At 35.6% G+C, this 11,189-nt stretch overlaps 1 non-coding gene across 1 annotated transcript; it reads left to right on the top strand.

Annotated features, from left to right (window-relative positions):
• Positions 1-8,012: 8,012 nt before the first annotated feature.
• Positions 8,013-8,119, top strand: LOC141710322 (small nucleolar RNA R71). The gene has a single exon (XR_012570848.1). It is a non-coding gene; the product is annotated as a small nucleolar RNA R71 (small nucleolar RNA).
• Positions 8,120-11,189: the final 3,070 nt, after the last annotated feature.

Below are 11,189 nucleotides of genomic sequence, written 5' to 3' on the forward strand. Positions count from 1 at the left end.
TTATTATTATCCCATTTATTATTGTCATTAATAATTAAAACACCTTTTAATTATTAATCCTTTTTCTAAACACTTTAGAAATAATTCTCTCTCTTGATTTAATTTCCAAAAATTAAATCCTTAATTAATAATATTAAGAACTTTTCTTAATTAATTTATAATCAATTAAATCTCATTTAATCAATTATTAAATTTGCCAATTAATTATTTATTTCACAAATAAATAATTATTTAGCCATTATTAATTAATTCCTCCACCATTAAATCATTCTCTTTTTATGGTGTGACCCTGTAGGTTCAATATTAAGCCGGTAGTAGAAATAAATAATAATAAAACTATTTTATCATTATTTATATAAATTTTCTAATTTATTAAATATGATTAATTAATTAATCACATTTATTCTACATCGTGAGGGATACTTCTCAGCATATCGCGACTATCCGGATAATATGAATTCACTGCTTAGAATACCAAGAACCTATTCAGTGAATAGTTACCGTACAATAAACTCCTTCTACCCTACAATGTCCCGATTAAATACAAGGCATGGATCTCGTGTCAAGCCTATCTAATTCAATCACTTGCTTACCATTTACTATGCGTAGTTCTATACAAATTAGAAACTCCTTTCTAATTTCATTCACTCTGGCCAGAGATTCCTGAACTAGCATAAGTGGATCAGCCTTGAACATTCGCTTCCTTCACTGGAAGGGGTAGATCCTTTATTGATCATACACTATCTTCGTGTACAAATTCCTATACCCAGAAGAGCCCTAATAATTGTCCCTGGAGACTAAGAAATAAACCAAAGCATAGTTCAGTGTACACAAGATGACTATGATGACCTCAAGTCTAAGGATACTTGTACAACTATCACTATGTGAACAACTGCTGACACGTGAGTGAACTCCATCAGTTGTTCAGCTGTGCGAGTCATGTTCAGTGAACTTATTCTATAATAAGCACCTACATACTAGCTATAGTGTCACCACACAAATGTCTATGAGAACAGACATCCTTCATAATGAAGCAAGCATAGTATGTACCGATCTTTGCGAATTATTAATTACCAGTTAGTAATCATATGACCAGGAACTATTTAAGTTTAGAGTTATCATCTTTTTAGGTCTCACTATTATGATCTCATCATAATCCATAAAAAGCTTTACTCTAAACTATGGTATATCTTATTTAAACACTTAAATAGATAAAACCCGTAATAAAAACAAAACAAGTCTTTTATTAATATCAATGAAATCAAAATAGATTACATAAAGAGTTATTCCTAAATCCTAATTCATGATTGGACTTAGGACATATTCCTTTCAATCTCCCACTTGTACTAAAGCCAATCACTCTGGTATCTAATACCCATCTAGTCTTTATGACGATCAAAGTGACTTTCAGAAAGTAGCTTTGTGAGTGGGTCTGCTATGTTGTTATGTGTGTCAACTCTAATTCAATACAATACAAGAAATGTTACCGCGCTCCCACTAACCCTTTTGTAGACCAATGGTTCATCTTCGTTTTTGATAAAATCAAACTCTTTGATTGTCTCATCAAAATGAATGTTCCATCTTTCGAGAAGCCTGCTTTAAACCACATATGGTTCGCAGTAGCTTACACACTAGGTTTTCATTTCTCTTGGAAAGAAAACCATCTGGCTAATTGCCAGATCTCATAGTCGTAGTAAGCAGCAATCGCAAGCAAAATCCGAACTGATTTTAACAGGGCTACAGGTAAAAGGTTTCATCAAAGTCAATCCATTGCCTTTGTTTGAATCCTTTTGCCACAAGCCTGGCCTTATAGGTCTCCACCTGGCCATCTTCTATAATCTATCTTTTGTATACCGTATACATAGATTCCATTCTGCATTTCATGGCACTATGCCATTTCTCTGAGTCAACACTACTCATAGCCTCATTATAGGTCACAGGGTCGTCATTATCAATGATCGACAACTCATTGTCATTCTCAATGACAAGGCCATATTACCTCTCAGGTTGGCGAGACACTCTCCCTGATCTATGAATGGGCTATTCCACAAAAGGTTGTTCAGTCAGAACAGGTGTTTCCACTTGATTCGTAGTAGTTTGTGCTTCTTGAACTTCATCAAGTTCAATTTTGCTCCCACTGTTTCCTTCAAGGATAAACTCCTTTTCCAAGAAGGTAGCATGTCTGGAGACAAACACCTGATGATCGGTGCAAAAGTAATACCCTAAAGTCTCTTTAGGATATCCCACAAAACTATATTTTACGGATTGATATTCCAGCTTATCTGGGTCAACTTACTTGACATAAGCTGGACATCCCCAAATCTTAACGTGTTTAAGACTCGGTTTCCTTTCTTTCCATATCTCATACGAAGTTTGAGGAACAGATTTTGGAAGGCACCTTATTCAGTAAATATGCTGAGGTTTCCAATGCATAACCCCATAGGAATACTGGAAGATTTGCATAGCTCATCATGGATCGAACTATGTCTAACAAAGTTCGATTTCTCCTTTCAGATACTAATATGGAGGAGTCCACTGGGAGACTATACCATTTACTTTGAGATAATCCAGAAACTCTCCGTTCAAGTATTCACCACCTCGATCTAATCGAAGAGTTATAATACTATGTTTGGTTGTTTCTCCACTTCATACTTATATTCTTTGAACTTTTCAAAGGCCTCAGACTTGTGTTTCATCAAACACATATCTGAATCCAGATTTATCATCTATAAAAGTAATGAAGTATGAAAATCCACCCATGGCTTGCGTAGACATTGGTCCACATACATCTGTGTGTACCATTCCTAGCAAATTTGCAGCCCTCTCTCCATGTCTACTAAATGGAGACTGCAATGCCACTATAAAGTGAGATTTTCATCATCCCTTTTCTTTTATTAGTTTGTTCAATCTGAAATAAATTATGTCACATACATACAGACCATTATTTAAAGCACCACGTCCATAAAGAATATTATCTCTAAGAATAGAACATTCATTATTCTCAATAATAAATGAAAATCCAGCCAAGTCTAACATGGGAATAATATTCCTCACAATCGAGGGAACAAAATAACAATTATTTCAAACAATAGTCTTGCCCGTAGGCCTATGTAAATGAAATGATTCTACATCTTCAGCAGCAACTCTTGCTCCATTTCCATCAATAGAATCACCTCCTCTTCCTCAAGAGTCCTACTTCTCCTTGGTCCCTGCAACAAATTGCAGATATGAGAACCACAGGCGGTATCTAATACCCAAGTAGAAATGACATATTCACTTCTATCATGAACATACCTGAATCAGAAGCGGTAGTCTCACTACCCTTCTTCTTCTTCAATTCTGCAAGGTAAACCTTGCAGTTCCTCTTCCAGTGCCCCACCTTGTTACAGTGAAAGCAAACAATTTTGCTCTTGGGGTCTTCAGCTTTTGGTGGAACCGGCTTTTCTTCACCTACATTCTTCTTCTTGGAAGAGTTCCTTTTCATTTTCTTAGGATTGGAACCTTCACCAATTAGAAGAACAAAACTCTTCTTAGGGGGAAAATTCGATTCCGCAGTCTTCAACATGTTATGGAGTTCAGGCAGGCTGACATCCAACTTATTCATGTGAAAGTTCATAACAAACTGCGAGAACAAACTCGGAAGCGATTGCAAGACCAAGTCTTGGCTCAGTTCCCCATCCATGGCAAAACGAAGTTGTCTAAGACGTTCAATCAAATTGATCATCTTAAGTACATGGTCATTCACAGATGATCCCTCAGACATCCTACAACCGAACAGCTCCTTCGATATATCATATCGAGCTGTCTTCCCTGCCACATCATACAACTCTTGTAGATGCACGAGGATAGTGTGAGCATCCATATGCTCATGTTGCTTCTGTAGCTCAATGTTCATGGAAGCTAGCACGATGTATTGAGCAACATTTGCATCATCTGTCCACTTACGATACACAACATGTTTATCATTATGTGCATCACTAGCAGGTTCAATAGGCTTAGGTGAGTCAATCACGTATTCCAGCTTCTCAATCCTGAGAACAATTCTCAAGTTTCGAAGCCAGTCAGCATAATTAGGACCAGTCAATTTGTGAGCATCCAGTATGCTCCTAAGTGATAGTGCAGAAGACATAATGTATATTGTAAATCTGTAAATGATAAACACATAACAACACTTAGCAAATATTCGATTTCATTTCAAAAAACACTATATGAATCGGGTCTTTATTCATAAGTGGCTCCCACTAGTTTATCTTATTTATTCAACCCCCTACGTGAAAAATTAAGCATTCATAATGCTAGTGGGAATAGGGATCCTACATTCCATTACACAACCCCGGTTGTGGCACGAAACGCCATGTAATGTTCAATAGGCAGACAACTCTTGTCAATTACATCTAATGTTATTCCCAAATCAAACTTTAGCCTCTTGAATAATTGAGTCACGGCTGTGGCACGACAAACTCAATATTCAAAGTCAAGTCTAACCCAACATTCCGTACAATTGAATCAGTCCCCAAAGGCCCACGGCTGTGGCACGTAACGACCTTTAGATTCTTATTCAATGTACACATCTCTATGTAATAGACAAGTATTTCTTATTTCGAAATCAAAGCCCTCGGCTGTGGTACGAAACGACAATGATTCAAAAATAAGTACTTTCTATCATGTTGGAAGGCTATGACCGACACAAGCCCGTTGTATCATTGGCCAATTACTACTTGATATTATTTAATTTTAGAGGGATTATATTACGTTACAATCATAATCATATTATAAAGAGATTCTTCCTTTTAAATTAAATATTTCAAATCAATAATCGATAATCAGATGATTCCCAGATCGGGTGGAGCATTGTCAAGAGGCGTCACTTAATAACCCTTTCTTACAGATAGAAATCTGTTGTTGACAGAATCATCCTTTCTCTCATATCGAAAATTCATATTCAATTACGTGTTTCACAAACACAAGAATCTCATGATTGTATTCATAATATTGTTATTAAGGTTATGAAATAATTTCACAATACTAGGTTGTCTAACAAACGCCTTATGTTCATTTAAGTTCACCTAAATCTATCATCGCATGATAAACTAAGCATATATCACATATATAAACATGAATAAACATCAAGGTAGGCATGTTACATCATCTAGCATATTGGTCTAAGCATTATACATCTCTATGTATCACATGAAGCATTTAAAAGCAATTAAAAACAGTCAAAACAGCTTTAAAACACTTCATGGAAATATAAATAGTTAAAAACTTTTATATAAACTAAAATTGATCACTCCATTAGATCCGTCTCAAAAAAACGAATCCAACGGTATATTGCACGCCCAAAACGGAGTTACGAAACTCCCAGAAAATCAATTTTAAAATCAACAGAAGGGCTGTAACGCATTCCGGTGATGCGTTACACACCTTTTAAGCCATTTAAGGGTGTAACGCATTCCGTGAATGCGTCACGGTGTGTAATGCATTCCCAGAATGCGTAACACCCCAATTTTTTTTTATTATTATTTCAGCAGCCGCCGCTTTCTCGGAAACAGCGCCTGACAGCGCCTGACAGCCGCTGTTCTCTGTCTGCCTCCTTGCCAACAACATCAACAGACAACACAGATGTATATACAAATATATATATATACTATACATATATTTACTTATTTAATTACGAATTTAATTGAAAGAACTTCAAAAATTTATAATAAAAAATCTATACATCCTAAAAATATGAAAAAATACCCAGACGATCTACAACACTTGTAGAACCCAGATCAACATTCAAAATTATTCTGAGAAATGATTTCTCATCAGACAAAATTAATCCACGATATAACTTGTAAAAATCATAATTAATTCATACAAGCACATAAAATTCTGAAATTTTTACCACAGATCTATATGCATACAACCTATGCTCTGATACCAATATTGGATTTTTAACGCAGCGGGGGGATGGAAAAACACTTTTACACAGATAAAATCCAAATAAAAGCATACAGATCATGAATAAAAATTCGAGGGATCGAATCTAACCTTTAAAATAATTCGAAGACAACGATCAGAGATCCTTAGCAGTTGCTCCTCAAGTGTGAAGCACTCCACCGGTATCCACCAAGAAAATGATGTTAAGGAGGAGGAAGGAGGTGGAGAGAATTGGGTTTTCCAAACTTTTTGGGTTTTCGGGTTCGCATAAAAAATAGGGTCTATAATAGTGTATTTATAGGCAAAATTTTCAGCTGAAATTTTCCCATAAATATTATTATTATTATCCCATTTATTATTGTCATTAATAATTAAAACACCTTTTAATTATTAATCCTTTTTCTAAACACTTTAGAAATAATTCTCTCTCTTGATTTAATTTCCAAAAATTAAATCTTTAATTAATAATATTAAGACCTTTTCTTAATTAATTTATAATCAATTAAATCTTATTTAATCAATTATTAAATTTGCCAATTAATTATTTATTTCACAAATAAATAATTATTTAGCCATTATTAATTAATTCCTCCACCATTAAATCATTCTCTTTTTATGGTGTGACCCTGTAGGTTCAATATTAAGCCGGTAGTAGAAATAAATAATAGTAAAACTATTTTATCATTATTTATATAAATTCTCTAATTTATTAAATATGATTAATTAATTAATCACATTTATTCTACATCGTGAGGGATACTTCTCAGCATATCGCAACTATCCGGATAATATGAATTTACTACTTAGAATAACAAGAACCTATTCAGTGAATAGTTACCGTACAATAAACTCCTTCTATCCTACAATGTCCCAATTAAATACAAGGCATGGATCTCGTGTCAAGCCTATCTAATTCAATCACTTGCTTACCATTTACTATGCGTAGTTCTATGCAAATTAGAAACTCCTTTCTAATTTCATTCACTCTGGCCAGAGATTCCTGAACTAGCATAAGTGGATCAGCCTTGAACATTCGCTTCCTTCACTGGAAGGGGTAGATCCTTTATTGATCATACACTATCTTCGTGTACAAATTCCTATTCCCAGAAGAGCCCTAATAATTGTCCCTAGAGACTAAGAACTAAACCAAAGCATAGTTCAGTGTACACAAGATGACTATGATGACCTCAAGTCTAAGGATACTTGTACAACTATCACTATGTGAACAACTGCTGACACGTGAGTGAACTCCATCAGTTGTTCAGCTGTGCGAGTCATGTTCAGTGAACTTATTCTATAATAAGCACCTACATACTAGCTATAGTGTCACCACACAAATGTCTATGAGAATAGACATCCTTCATAATGAAGCAAGCATAGTATGTACCGATCTTTGCGGATTATTAATTACCAGTTAGTAATCCTATGACCAGGAACTATTTAAGTTTAGAGTTATCATCTTTTTAGGTCTCACTATTATGATCTCATCATAATCCATAAAAAGCTTTACTCTAAACTATGGTATATCTTATTTAAACACTTAAATAGATAAAGCCCGTAATAAAAACAAAACAAGTCTTTTATTAATATCAATGAAATCAAAACAGATTACATAAAGAGTTATTCCTAAATCCTAATTCATGATTGGACTTAGGACATATTCCTTTCAGTTGGGATGATAGGTGGTTGGTACTGGTTGCTGCGATCGCTAGAAGTTGCTCACAGACTAAGCTGATTCACTAGAAATCGTGAACTGATCAGTCTCATGGGCACCAGCACATAGCTCACAGACACTAGTGATTTGATTAACTCCATAATTAGTCAAAGTGTTCACCTTCATCGTCAAAGCCTTAAGTTGGGCAGCGATAGCGGTTGCTACGTCCAACTCCAGAATTCCTGCGACTTTTCCCTGAGTCAGCCTCTGAGAAGGATTCTATTACTCATTAGAAGCCATCAGTTCAATAAGTTCATAAGCTTCATCATAGCTTTTAGCCCACAAGGCTCCTCCTGATGCTGCATCAAGCATGGGTCTAGAAGTAGCACCCAATCCATTGTAGAAACAGTTGATAATCATCCAATCAGGCATGCCATGGTGTGGGCACTTCCTTAGCATCTCCTTATATCGATCCCAAGCCTCACACAGAGATTCTAAGGTTTGCTGAGCAAACTGAGTAAGAGCATTCCTGATTGCAGCAGTCTTCGCCATAGTGAAGAATTTAGTGAGAAACTTTTGAGCAAGATCTTCCCAAGTGGTGAGAGACCCTGCTGGTAGAGAATGTAACCAGCACTTAGCCTTGTCCCTTAGAGAGAATGGGAAGAGTCGCAGCTTGATAGCATCTTCAGCCACATCATTGAACTTGAAAGTGTCGCAGATCTCGATGAAATCCCTGATGTGCATGTTGGGGTCTTCAGTAGGAGAATCCCCAAACTGAACTAAGTTCTGTATCATCTGAATCATGCTTGACTTGATCTCAAAACTGTTAGCTCTGATGGCTGGTCTGATGATGCTTGACTGAATATTATTAATCTTAGGCTGAGAATAGTCCATCAAAGCCTTCGGATTTTCCGCTTGATCACCCATCTCTACTAAAGCTGGTTCTTCAACTTTCTCTTCTCCTTCTACTTTCTTTTTTTCCTCAAAAACTTCCTTACGAACCACTATCACTTCCTCCTCGACCTGATCCAGATTTCTCTTACGAGTACGCGAACGCATATGCATACACCCTCGCTAGAGTACCTGAAATAAAACAAGGAAACAGCTAAGTCAATGTCCGAGTCAATGAACTTTAATGACCACTGATGGAAAATACATAAACTAATAATTAATAATGCAGTCCCCGGCAGCGGCGCCAAAAACTTGTTAGTCGCTAAACACGCGCTAATAATACACGCAAGTATACGCGTTCGCAAGTAGTATATAAACTTTTCTAGTTTGTTCCCATAGAGACTGTATTGGTTAACTAATTAATTCACGCACTTAAGCAACAATGTTATTATTCAATGCTAAGACGATAACGAATTGAGGTTATTTATAAATAAGAATTAAACTAACAATTATAACTAAGAGAATAAGATTGATTAAATTAATATATATGACAAACATGGGATTCTAACTTCATTAAATACTTCATTCAATAGCCTTATTGTTCTCAACCTTAGCATGCAATGGTGATTATACTAATCAGACAACACGAAACTGATAAACGCCAACTTTTATTGCACGGGTACCATACTACCAGACATCAACAAAAGAGATAGATGTTGAATAGACACCAATTATATTGAGACCCTATATGTCTATAGAATTTGACAACAAAATGGTTTAAGCACAAGTTATCTATCTTGATTACACAGGGCAAGTAAGATGGTTAAAATTACCTACGAATCATGCATAACAATACATGAACCTATGCTAGCATGGCTAGTTCTAAATCCTTAAATTCACTGTCGCTTCATTAAGAATTAACACGCTATCTTATAAGTTCACGACGCTCATAAGATGAATATGCACAACCAATACTAGGCTATCAATCAATCACCACATACTAAGGCATTGAAATAACTTAACTAAAGAAATCCGTAAATAAATCCGCTAGAACCCCACGATAACGGTTAGCCCATAATCGGACTCATCATCAACTTGGGTTTCGAAGAAAGCATGATATAACAAACGTAGTTTGTATAACGAATAAATAAAACAAAGTACAAAAAACAAGAGTAAGGTTCACAAGTAAGAAAACTAGTATCCAAATTCAACTTAAAACAAAGATTCACAAGTAAAAACAAGATCTTCTTCGTCTCCATTGAATTATGCTAAAAATGGTCTTCTTACGGCTCTCCTTGTGCTCTGGTACGTATCTCCCATGAAAACGATCTTATTTGTATATATATAACAGCCCTTTGCAATCTGAAAGTCTCCCCACTTAGAATCGAATTAGAATCAGGATTCATATTTTTTGCACCGGCGCGGCCGCACGCTATCACAGCGCGGGCACGCTGCCTTTCTGGAATCCTGGCACGGGCACGCGCTATTACAGCGTGGGCGCGTCGTTCTTCTGGGAAAAACTCAGATTTCATCTTTTTCCTTGCTACTTCGAGCCGACTTTCCATGAGCTTTTATTCCAACACCACCTTGACACCAAATTAGCACTAAAACAATGCTAATTAACCCGATTCACAAATTAATGCCTGAAATGCAAAAATACTAGAAAACATGTTAAAACACTTAACAACTTGAGTAGAAATGCATCAATTTAAAGCTTATTAGAGCATTATAAAGTGTCATAAATGCCACTCAACAATGTTCAACATATCATTAATTAAATTGAGTCAGTATTCCTTTCACGAATCTCAGGTACTTGGCCATTGTGTCATTCTTGGCCTCAAACTCTCCATTACCTTGGGCAATGACAAGTCTTCAGTCTCCAAAGATTTTGAGGTTCACGGCCCTCATGGCTTTAGCCAACCCTAAGCCGACTATCAAAATTTCATATTCTACTTCATTATTCGTAGTTGGGAAGTCCAACTTCAAAGCATACTCAATCATGAACCCTTCAGGGCTTTGCAAAACTAGGCATGCATCGCTAAATTTTGTTTTAGACGCTCCGTCAAAATGGAGTGTTGGCCTTTAAGTATACTGTATAGGGGGTGAATAGAGTATTAACAATCAATTCGAATTATGTACTCAATAATGAAGAACATTTTTTTATATTAATGAATAAAAATTGATTACAATACTCTCTCAAATTATGAACATATATCCTTGAGAGCTGCTAGGTTATATGTATGATAAAACATTGCACAACACATATAGTGTTAACCTAATATGTGTTTATATACTGCAGAGTTATGAAATCAAATAGTTGATATTATATACATAAATAAGGAATCCAAATACATATCCAATTTTCTACAAATAAGTAAAGTCCTACACCGACATATATTCTGCAAATCATAGTCTTCTAGAGAGAATAAGTCACTTCCGGGAAATCAGTCTTGACAAATGCTGACAGACAAATGCTGATATCAAACTCTGATATGTCAAATACTAATAAGCTTGATAAACTCTGGTATATTCCAGTTAGCATACTCTGATGGCAAACTCTGATGGTAAATACTAATATCATCAAATCATATCTAACAATCTCCCCCAACTTGTGCATTATAAAAGTATGTACAAGTGATGATGTCAAAACTATCTAAATGCAGAGATACTAACAAGTACACGGTCTTATTCTCAATGTATCAGACTTTATCCTTCA

This window comes from Apium graveolens, chromosome 2, assembly GCF_009905375.1.
Source record: "Apium graveolens cultivar Ventura chromosome 2, ASM990537v1, whole genome shotgun sequence".
NCBI classification, from domain to species: Eukaryota; Viridiplantae; Streptophyta; class Magnoliopsida; order Apiales; family Apiaceae; genus Apium; species Apium graveolens.